At 32.9% G+C, this 11,471-nt stretch overlaps 1 long non-coding RNA gene across 1 annotated transcript; it reads right to left on the bottom strand.

The window, feature by feature from the left end:
• Positions 1-356: 356 nt before the first annotated feature.
• LOC127714754 (uncharacterized) lies at positions 357-1,811 on the bottom strand. The gene is made up of 3 exons (XR_007987938.1): positions 1,664-1,811; positions 1,130-1,239; positions 357-933 (listed from the first exon to the last, which is right to left on the bottom strand). It is a non-coding gene; the product is annotated as an uncharacterized LOC127714754 (long non-coding RNA).
• Between the last annotated feature and the right edge of the window lie 9,660 nt (positions 1,812-11,471).

Genomic DNA, 11,471 nt, shown 5'->3' with positions numbered 1-11,471 from the left:
GGAATGGCAAATGTGAAACAATTTTGTCTGTTTCTAAAAGTACAGATTGAATCAAAATATATGCATTGTATGAGGAGATGAAGCTTAATTACCAAATGAGATAACCAGAGATCAAACCACAAAAAGCAACTATATATGTCATCGGGAAAGATTGAACAAAATACCTCATGACTATATATAAAAGGTCCCGCATGGTAAAATTGGAAATATACAAGAGGGTTTCGCAATAAACACAGAACAGTAATTATTGCATACAACATACTCGTACACATTGGAGTCGGTTCTTGGTGTCTGGTGGTTTGTGGACATTTTACATTGGCCTTATACGTAGGTATTGTTTGCACGAAAATAAGAAGCAAGTTGATTTATTGTTTATTTTTTGTTATATACAATCGATCAGTTAGATTTAATTGTAAAACCATAGGCAAAAGTATAACAGTAGGTGTAATACATATAATAAAACTGAACGATACAACTTGAGTTCACTAAATATGGTTTATGTTGATATTTGTTGTTATTCACTTTCTGTATTATATATGTTTGTATATGTGTTTGCTTGACCCGTATGGGTGTATTTTGCAAATACAAGTTCACTAAAAGATCTAAATGTTTAATAAGATTCACAACTTTTCATAAAATATATAAAATCAAAATAGAAATTGAAAATGGCCGGATGTCTACTTTTTGATATATAATACATAACATAGTACTGAGTAAAAAATAAATATATAAATGTTATAATGCGTTCCTTGATGCCAACTTCTGGAACAGGTCTTTCATGGAATGCTCAATTGCACCTCCTCTGCTTTCTTGTGTAGCAGTTGCTGTTTCTCCAGTGGTTTCATCCACACATTTACCTCTAAATTGCAACTGAAATGCATATATCTGACTTTTAAATGACCAGTGTACAATCTTCCCATCACCACGATCAATCTATAAATTTCAAGAAGGCAATGCGTTTAATGATAAATACAACAGTTATGAAGCTAATGTTTAATTTATATACCTTTTACAATACCCATTACTAACATTTCCTTAATAATGACCCTTCCCTTTTTTTAAATCCTGGATCCACATCTGTTACTTGGAAAGTCTTGCAAATAGTTAAAACCAAATTAAAACTGCTTACCTGTCCTTCACCAGATGCTCCCAGTGCATCTGCTAAATCTCGAGCGGCTTTAATTATGGACAAGAAGTTTCCAAGTTTATCCATTAGTATCTATTGGACTGAACAAAACCCTAAAAGACAAACAACACATTTGCATAAAATGAGTCGTTCTGACATGAACTGACATTTTAAAACGGTACTTAAACAGTACCCTTCAATTCGGCTAATATCTTTATTGTACAAATATAGAATTCCATTTATTAATTTCAAAGTCAGTATCAATTAAAAGCCAATTAAACTATAAGAATCATGTAAACAAAACAAAAACAACACAGCGACACATTTTTTCTATTATTGGTTTAAAGAAATGATGATTATTAGTTTGATACTTTCAACCATTTATTTAACAACTCCTATCAACAGATGTGAAAAGTTGAAATATTAAGCTTTTATTTAGTACTATACATATGTGCCTATAGATAAATAATTATTTTCCAATCTTTAGAAAAATCGCGATGATGATAGATTCGAATAAAAGTTGATAAAGTTATTTACCTTTAATCAATGTTGTGAATGTCAATGAAAAAAAATAATCATTTGGAATTTATATTAGTCTCGATCATCCAGACGCTCCATATGCATATGTAGAGCCAGACGTTATTGTTTGCATTAAGAACAATAACTCTGGTGCAACGAGACTAAATTTATATATACCATTTGAGGGTATTTATAATTCAAATTTCCCGTGGTGCTATTTATAGATATTACTACCTTTAATACCTTTAATACCTTTAATAGGATGTATTTTTAGACATATCCAATACTAGTTAGTTAAATTTAAAGTAAATGGTTTTGGCGATTAATGATTTTTTAGAAATGTATTATACATTAGATGACTTTGGGACTTTTCACAAATTTTATATTTATTTTCCACAGATATGTACGGATTTTCTAAGTCAAATTGAAAGTTGCTTGTTTTGAGATTTAATAGCTTTTCGAAATTCATAGTTTATTAGATCATATTAAAAACTAAAATTAAAAAAACATACAAGACTATGAAAGTCCTGAGGCTCCTGACTTGAGACTTGTGCAAAAATACGGCGGGGTTGAACATGTTTTGTGAGTCTCAACCCTCCCCTATACCTCTAGCCTCTAGTTATTGACCTGCCAGCTCCAGACCTCAACTGATTGAACGATTATATCTTCACCATATGAAAATCAACCATAATCCCTCCCGTTTAGTATCCAGTGATTTAGTATCATACTGAGAAGAACATAACCCATATCTTGCCAACAACTGTTTTTAGAATAATTGTGTTTATTTCCGATGCAAAAACCGTATGAGTGAATCAATATTAATACGAAAATATGCAATCTTTAATTACCTTACAACAATATTGTAACGATATCCCTTCTAAATAAGTCTGTTCAAAGGTTTGGTTAGATTTCGGGTTGAATACCGACTTTTTTGTGATTTTTTAAAGAAAAGTTTACATTTTAAACAAGTATGTTAAAACGCTATATTTTTGGGTGAAAAGTGGGTTTTCCGGGCCTACTACTTTAAAAAAAATTGGGTGATTTGTTTCACAAAAAGTGATTAGCAAAATATCGAATTCGGGCTATTTATTCCATGTACGCATTTAGGGAGAAAATTCGTTATTTTTATAACTGTTTTCATTATGTATTTGGCTTCACTAACATTTATGTCCACGCGAACTTGTTTATTCCATAGTCTCATTAAAATATCTTGACTTTATATACTGTATATACGCTTGCAATATCTTTAAAAAATAGGTTGGTGTTATGTTGCTGATGGTATATAGTTATCAAAGGTACCAGGATTATAGTTTAGTACGCCAGACGCACGTTTCGTCTACATAAGACTAATCAGTGAAGCTCATATCAAAAAAGCTATAAAGCCAAACAAGTACAAAGTTTAAGAGCATTTAGGATCCCTTCAATGGTATACCTTCCTTTGTTACAGTGATTTAAATATGATCTGCATGATAGAAAATAAACAGCAGTTAGTGCTGCACAATTCGTCCCCTTCCCTTTGTAAATGTTAGCAGATGTACCCAAGGGATCTGTTCTGGTCCATCTACTCTTCGTTTTGTATATCAATGATATTGCTGATTAGCTTACATCACTGTGGTCTCGGCTATTAGCAGATGACACTACATTCAGTTATTCTAGTTACGATAGCAACAGATTAGATCTGTGATCGATCGCAACCTGAAAGCTGAATGATAAGCCAACTGAATGGCTTATGTCATTAAATCCTCATAAAAAAGAAATTCTGATATTTTCAAATAGTGAGATACCAGATCTCTACTTTTCCATGAATGATACAAAAATATCTCTATTAGTCACATGCGTACCTGGGAGTTATTTTTATTGTTGAAGAAAAATGGAACAATCATATATTGAAAGAATAATTACAAGTGTAAAAAGTCCTAAGTTAGGAGCCTCTGGCCTTTGTTAATCTTGGATGTTTTTTTTTTTAATTTTAGTTCATTTATATGTTTTACAGTTAAGTATGACGTCTATTTTCACCGAACTAGTACACAGTTTTGTTGAAGGGCCAGAGTAAGCCCGCCTCTGGATGCGGGATTTTCTTGCTGAGTTGAAGACCAAATAGTGACCTTCGGTGGTTTTCTGCTGTTTGGTCAGGTTGTTGCCTCTTTGACACATTCTCCATTTATATTATCCATTTTACAGTTAATGTTCTGTGTAAAATTAAAAACCGACTGTCAAACTTTTTTATAATAGACCAATTTTTAAATATGCCACCGAAGTGTGAAATAATTATTAGAAAACAGTTCAACCAATTTTTACTAAAACTCTCTACACTGAGATTGGTTTAGAATTTTGATATGATATATACAAACATAGAATTACAGATGTTCTATAATATGAATCAAAAACATGCAATTGTGTACAAAGTATAACCAATTACCCGTTGCGAACTGGTATAAATATCATTGTTCTATTTTGTAGACTTCCCCTTATTATTAACCTTTAATTTCAATTATATCCAAATATAAGAAAGAATTGGATAATGGTAGTCTACGTTGTTCAAAATTACACTTCATGTAGAGACACTTCAGTCAGCAATCTGAATTGGCTGACCGATAACTATGTTTTAGATATTAAACTTTAAAAGAGGGCGAAAGAAACTGGAGGGAAATTCAAACATATAGATCGAAAATTAACTGACAACACCATGGATGATAAAGAAAAAGACAAACAGACAAATAATGGTACACAGGAGAAAACATAGAAAACTAAAGACTAAGCAACAGAAAGACCACCAAAAGCTGAGGGTTATCTCAGGTGCACCGGAAGGGTAAGCAGATTGTAATGCCAGTGTCGTATAGCTCATTTTATTACAAATCCGGTAAATAGTCTAATTCGATAAGTCACATTTGGGAAAAAGGAACGGGATTGTAGTTACGACATAAGGAACGTATCCGATATCATCTGTGAAACGGATATTCTATAAAGTTAAAACAACTCGTGATGGCGTCCGTAAAATTTACGAAGGGATGATATCAACTTTACCATTTGGAACTCTTGGTTTATTAACTTTCATGTGAGCAGCAACCTTAATCAAGGAAATCATGATAGAAAATACAAGCCAGGGAATATCGTATCAATTGGGAGATATATACTCTGTATGCAGGCGCTGCTGGAATGTAATGTTCACAACTGGAAAGGGCTACTTGCGGAGACCTTGAACTTTCGAACGAACAACATCATCTCATAATTTTCAAACATGTTTAAGACTTTATTAAAAGGTTAAAAACTTTCTTATACCTTCACGATCTGTTATTAATACTGGCACGTACGGTCATCATCATCAAAACATAGGTTATCATCACAGAAAAATATGATGTCTCAATCCTTACGTCTACTTTTTTTCTCTCTCTTTATCTATAGTTAATGTAGTATCTAATGAATTTGCTTGTTGTACATGCATACTCATAGTATTATGAAATGTGTTTTGTTAAAATATACTTTTTCACTGTTTTGGTCTTTTGGAATAAGTTATGTGTGCTGTATTTAGACCCCTTTATAAAGAAATTTGTTTTGCATAATTATATATTTTATATATACAGAATGTATTTTCAGCCTTGTATCAACATCACTGATAGATAAAATCGGTTGTAGAGTCGTCACTGATTCAGACGTACTTATAATATATTTATGTCTGTGACTGCATCTTACATTAATTTGTAGGATCATTTGCAATAGATAATTCAGCTGATCTGTTACAATTTCATCTGCATGCCTTATATTTCATGTACTGTGTACGACGCTAGTTTAAAACTGGAGCTATTTCATAATGCTTGTAAATAAGATACATTTAATATAAATGACGTTGGTCATTATACACCTTGAGATGACCCCTTTTCACAAGTTTACCTGTCGTTCTAGATATAGGTGTAATCGTCAGTATTGATAAGTTTTCAAAAATGTCTATTAGAGACGGACGGACATTTACTACAGGACTTATTGGTAGATAATTCAAGTATACTTATTCGCCAATTATGAATGCAATACTTGTCTGTTACATAAAAACCATATAAAACATTTATTTTCAATTATTTGTTACTGACTCTAATTTAGTAGATGAGAATGGACCGACCTTATTATTAAAAACAAAAAGGAAGAGGGGGGGGGGGGGGGGGTTTGTATTAATAAGTTGAACTTTCCACAGAAACAGAGACGTGTAAAGCAGGTTCTCAGCATAGTACTTAAAATGTGAATATTTACAGTCATGACCATAAAAACCACTCATTCATGAGTTTACCATTAAAAATTTCATTGAAATAGGAACTCAAGTTATTTTTTGACAATTCTTTAAGAAAATGCGTTTTTATACGAAATAATAGTTGGAAATCCGACTTTTGAAACAATTTAGAACCAAGACTATAGATGGTAGATTAACACACGAGGGTACAAATTATCGCCCAAGACGATTTCTGAATCACACTAACACATTCATCTAAGGGCAGTATGATTTTTTTTTATTATACTGAATGCCTTATGATTCAAGTGTGCACTATGTTATTAGAAGGACAATTGTAAAAATATAAAGTCATAGATTAATATAGTGTACTAATAACAACTACAAAACGACAGAAATGATGTAGGAATAAGAAGTGGAAAACCTCAGCCAGAGCGGGTGTTAATTGTTCTGGATCGGCAAACTTCGGGCTCAGCGGGTATTAATTTTAGGCATTAGCACCTGCTGCTAATATTATCACATGTTACTATGAGTGGGCGGGATTTATGATAGGTAAGTGAAAATTAACAAATGTCGCGTGTCCAATGAAATGAATGGATATTATAAGAAATTTGCATAAAGTATAATAAAATACTTTCTCTAGGAGATTGGCTGAGATCGACCATAAACTAACCTTGCACAGATAGTTAATTTGATCTTTGGCTGTCTTCACAGTGCCCCTTTTAGCACTTCGATTTACCAAGTGTATGTTCAACCGCAAAACCTTCCTGCATTTTTCTTAAGATGTTAGTGTCCAAGGAAACCAAAAATGAAAGGCCAGAAATAGATGAGAAACGCGATGAGGTCGTCGCTAATCTTCCCTCTAACGAAAGGAAAGATGTCGACTCCTTAGCAGACGACATCTTCGCCACCAGAGGGTAATGCTGAAACCTTAAACCACCAGCAGCAGCTATCAGCAGATGCAGCAACAGAGAATGCTGAAAGTGTTGGTGTTACTGCATTAGCACAACTGTTGCCCAAACATAAATGAACATCTGCGCTCTTATGTGCCTATTGAAATTATTGAAATAAAATGGGTTATTCAGAAGGTTTGTGTTTAGAGGCAGAAAAATATGCATGAGGATACCATAAGGCATATAAGTATTCTGAAAATTATGACTGTGGAAAGTCACATTACTTACACTTACAAATAACAAAGCAGAAAAAAATTTTAAATCAGAAGAGTATTTTCACCAAAACCAGCAACCGTGTTGAGTTGCAGTAACTTTATCCAAGCATACTATAGGTGGTGCATGACAAACAAAAAACGCCTTTTATTTATCTGACGGTCTAAACCCTATAATTCTGAAATGACATATCGGATTTAAAAAATATATAACGCTCTAATATGTTTACCAATTCCAACAATTATGTAAAGTTATCAGTAAATCAATTTAAACAAACTCAAGTTATGGTACAACATATGAAAATTTTACTTAAATCTGACAATGACACTCTGAAATGGATCTATCTTTTATCTTTTTTTAACAATTAAGTTAAGTATTAATTAACTCAATCTAGGCATACTGGAATTGTTCCGCGATATGTGAAAAAAATGCCTTAATTCAAACGGTTAAAGTCTCAGGAACCAAAAGTCAGAAAATTAAAAAAAAAAAAACGTTTCCTTTTATCAATCCCATCAATTATATAAAGTTTTGAAGAAATCAACTCAAGCATGCAGGAGTTAAAGTGCGATATGCGAAAAAATGCTTTTATTCAAACGGTTAAGGTCCCGTATCTCTGGAACGGAAAAATAAGAAATCCTAAAACTAAAAGGTGGCTTTCTTATATGAGTTCCAACACTAATGTAAAGTTTTGAGAAAATGAACTAAGCCATACTGGAGCTAGTGAGCGATATGTGCAAAACTGCTTTAATTCAAATGGTTAAAATCTCGTAACTCTGAAAGGACACAGCACAAATGTTTCAAAATCGAAAGGAAGCTTTCTTCCGTCTATCCTATTGTTGCGTTAAAATCACATGAACTTTAGTTAAAGATTTATCGTTGACGGACGGATGGACAAACAGACTTTAGTATACCACAATACGTCTCGTCTTCGACGGTCGTATAAACACGAAAGTCAGTACATTTTGACATTGAGATACGGTCCCTCTTCTTTTTAAATCATTGTTGGTATGGATCTCGGTATAGGTGTCTGCGTAGATAGCTTTTCGAAAATATCTTTTAGCAAATAAATTATAATGATTGACATTTAAGCATTGGAAACTAATTAATTTATAAATTAAAATTTAGCTGCCCAAATTTGTTTGTAATGGTTTTTTATTGCTTAGTACCAATCTGATAACAAAAGCCGTTTTTGACTCATACGTACTTGTGGTCTAAAATGTTGTGTTGCTACAGCACTGTCATTGGTTCAATAAGGGGAGTGTGGGCGATAACAAAGACAAAGAAAAATGTCGTGAATAACGTGTGTTGTGTTTTGTATACCGTTTTTTGTCTTTAGACATTTTTTTCGTTTTTTGCCATATAATTGTTAGTTTGTTATCGACTTATGAGTTGGAATGTCCCTTTGGAATCGCCACTTTTTGATATACCAGGAGCAGTTAGCCCAACACATACAGTTGTTGTTGGTTGTGTGCCAAATTCTTATTTTGTTTAATTCAATTGTCTAGATTATACCGTAAGTTTTCTCTTTTGTAATGTTAAACGTTTAGTTTTCTCAGATTCTATGATAAATAAAAGTATACGATATAGGATTAGCTCATTGTTACACGCCGTATGGTATCATGTAAGTGTAATCCCTGTCATTTGAACGTCTGCGGCTAGTTGTTTCATTGGTAATAATCATTCCAAATCATTTCCGTATTCAGATACATAGAATTGAGAATGGAAATGGGGAATATGTCAAAGAGACAACAACCCGACCAAAGAGCAGACAACAGCCGAAGGCCACCAATGGGTCTTCAACACAGCGAGAAAATCCCGCACCCGGAGGTGGTCCTCAGCTGGCCCCTAAATAAAATTGTGTACTAGTTCAGTGAAAATGGACGTCACACTATTCTCCAAAATATATAAATGAACTAAAATTAAAAAACATACAAGAATAACGAAGGCCACTTGGGACAGGCGCAAAAAAGTGGCGGGGTTAAACATGTTTTGTGAGATCTCAAACCTCCCCATATACCTCTAGCCAAAGTAGAATAAAGAAACACATAGCAATACGCACAGTAAAACTCAGTGTAAAAGAAGTCCGAGTCTGATGTCAGAATAGGTAACAAAAGAAACTAAGCAAAAATACATAAATGAACAAAGGACTACTAGCCGTTACTGACATGCCAGCTCCAGACCTCAATTAAGCTGATTGAAAGATTATGTCTTCATCATATGAAAATCAATTACAATCCCTCCCGTTAGGGGTTTAGTATCATACCATCATAAAGTAAATGAGAAGAACATAACCCGTATCATGCCAACAACTGGTTTTAGAATGAATGTGTTTATTTCCGATACATACATATATCTATCAACTTTAAAAAAAAAACCAAAAGCTAAAGAAAAAAAAAAAAAAAAACAAAAACGAAAAAAAAAAAAAAAACACAAAACAACAACAAAACAACAAAACAAACAACAGAACAGAACAGAACAAAACAGGTATACATTTCAAAACATATGAAACGAAAGATTAATAGTTAAACTAAAATTGTTTTGCATTTATGGGAGGAAAATACTGGATTTGTTTTTTTATATATATATATAGATGAAGAGACGAAACAAATTTCACTCTGTCATAATCATATTTCGAACCCTCAAAGCAGATATTAAGTGTAGGTTAAACAACTTCACATATATTGATATTTGGCTGTAACTTACCATTGATTTACAGGAGTTCGATTTCACAGATTTCCTAATTTGACTCTCTTTAAAGCTCATTGTTTGACTGAAAATAATGTAACTAAATTCACCTTATTAATACACAGAAGAAATGAATGAGGTTAAGTGAATTCGAAAAGATGTAGGTCGCATATGATCATAACATACGAAACTGCGGAACACCTTATACAAATGTACCTCCTACTAGCTATACAAAATAGTCATTATCTAATGTTTTGCCTGCTACAACAGGGTTTAAAGGATGAACGACAACAAATAACAATACATGCTTTTTAAGAAAATATAGGATCGGTTGACCGATACCATATGCTTCACCTTGTGTCTATTATCGCATGTTTTAGTGGTCTTAAATTTTTTTGATTCCAGAATAGTCGTCCGATCAGTAAATTACCTTTTGTGTCTTATTTTCTAATGGGATATTTTGATTGTGGATTTGCATGGCGCGCGATGCATGCATAACAAAAGACGCCTATCCTGTAGATAACCCGGTTTCGCTACATTTGGATTCAATGCAATTACCTACGATTTTGTCTATGCACATGTTACATTTACCTTGATTTGTTTGTTCTGAATTTCTTTTGGAGATTTGCGCATCAATCAGGTATTTTCTATTGCTAAGATGTTTGTTTATAGCATTAGTTTTCTAAAGGAAGCAATAAACACACATTTCATACTTATTATATAATTGATAATGTTTGCAAGAAAGAACAAATCGTGTAAAAAAGTGTACATAATCTGAACACAATCCTTTGGCCTTTGATCTCCATTAAAATTGTAAAACTGCTTTGTTTTGTTAGATATGTGATGACAAATAGTGTAAATGTTTATACCCAGATTGCATATTATATGATATAAGGAACTATATAATAACATACCAGGTAAAGTGAGATATATTTCCGTCACAATGCTTCATTCCTTAAGGTCAACTTGTACCCATATCTCCGATCCGCGTGTTAAGACACACGATGTTAAGTTTCCATCATTTGCTAGACTAGCTTGTTCATATTCATTCGAATTCATCTAAATGAAACTGTCAAATGCAAGGTTATCTGTAATTAAATCAATGTTAAACGCTAAATGACATTGCTAAGTATTAATTTTGAAATGTGATATTGATAGTGAAAAAAAGATATGTTGCAGTTTGCCATAATCACCAATGCATACGAAACTTAAATTAAGTAATTCAATAACTGTTAGGAAGGCGACTGTCGAAAGTATACTTTGAAGAAAAATGTTCTTAGGGTTAAAACTGCGAAAAAAAAACCATCAAAGATTCAAGTCTTAATTTTTGGTACGCAAGACCCATAAACCCTAATTTAAATAGCGTTTGAAACTATCACTTCTAAAGAGTTGTGCCAAATTTTGAAATGATAATCTGTCTTAAGGTAAAAATTTATATCGATTAAATTGTTTGCCAACACAGTAGAAACATCCAGCAACAGCGATATCAACCCAGTGGATACAAAACTTTTCAAAGATACCAGGCTTATGATTTAGAAAGTAACATCGCTTGTTGTTCATTTTCTAATTGTATACGATGTGCAAATACATATACATGATATATGAGAAATGATCTTCACCTTAAACTGGTCTGGCTATCGATTGATATTACCTGTATCGGTGAACCGTTGCTACATCTTTGATATACAAGTCTATTGTATGTAATAGTCTACTGTAGTAAAGTGGTACGCAAATGACCAGTCTACATTCCTAACATTTTGGC

The sequence above is a fragment of the Mytilus californianus genome, unplaced genomic scaffold (genome assembly GCF_021869535.1).
Source record: "Mytilus californianus isolate M0D057914Y unplaced genomic scaffold, xbMytCali1.0.p SCAF_1, whole genome shotgun sequence".
In the NCBI taxonomy this organism is placed as follows: domain Eukaryota; kingdom Metazoa; phylum Mollusca; class Bivalvia; order Mytilida; family Mytilidae; genus Mytilus; species Mytilus californianus.
This window is presented reverse-complemented; position numbering and strand designations above follow the sequence as displayed.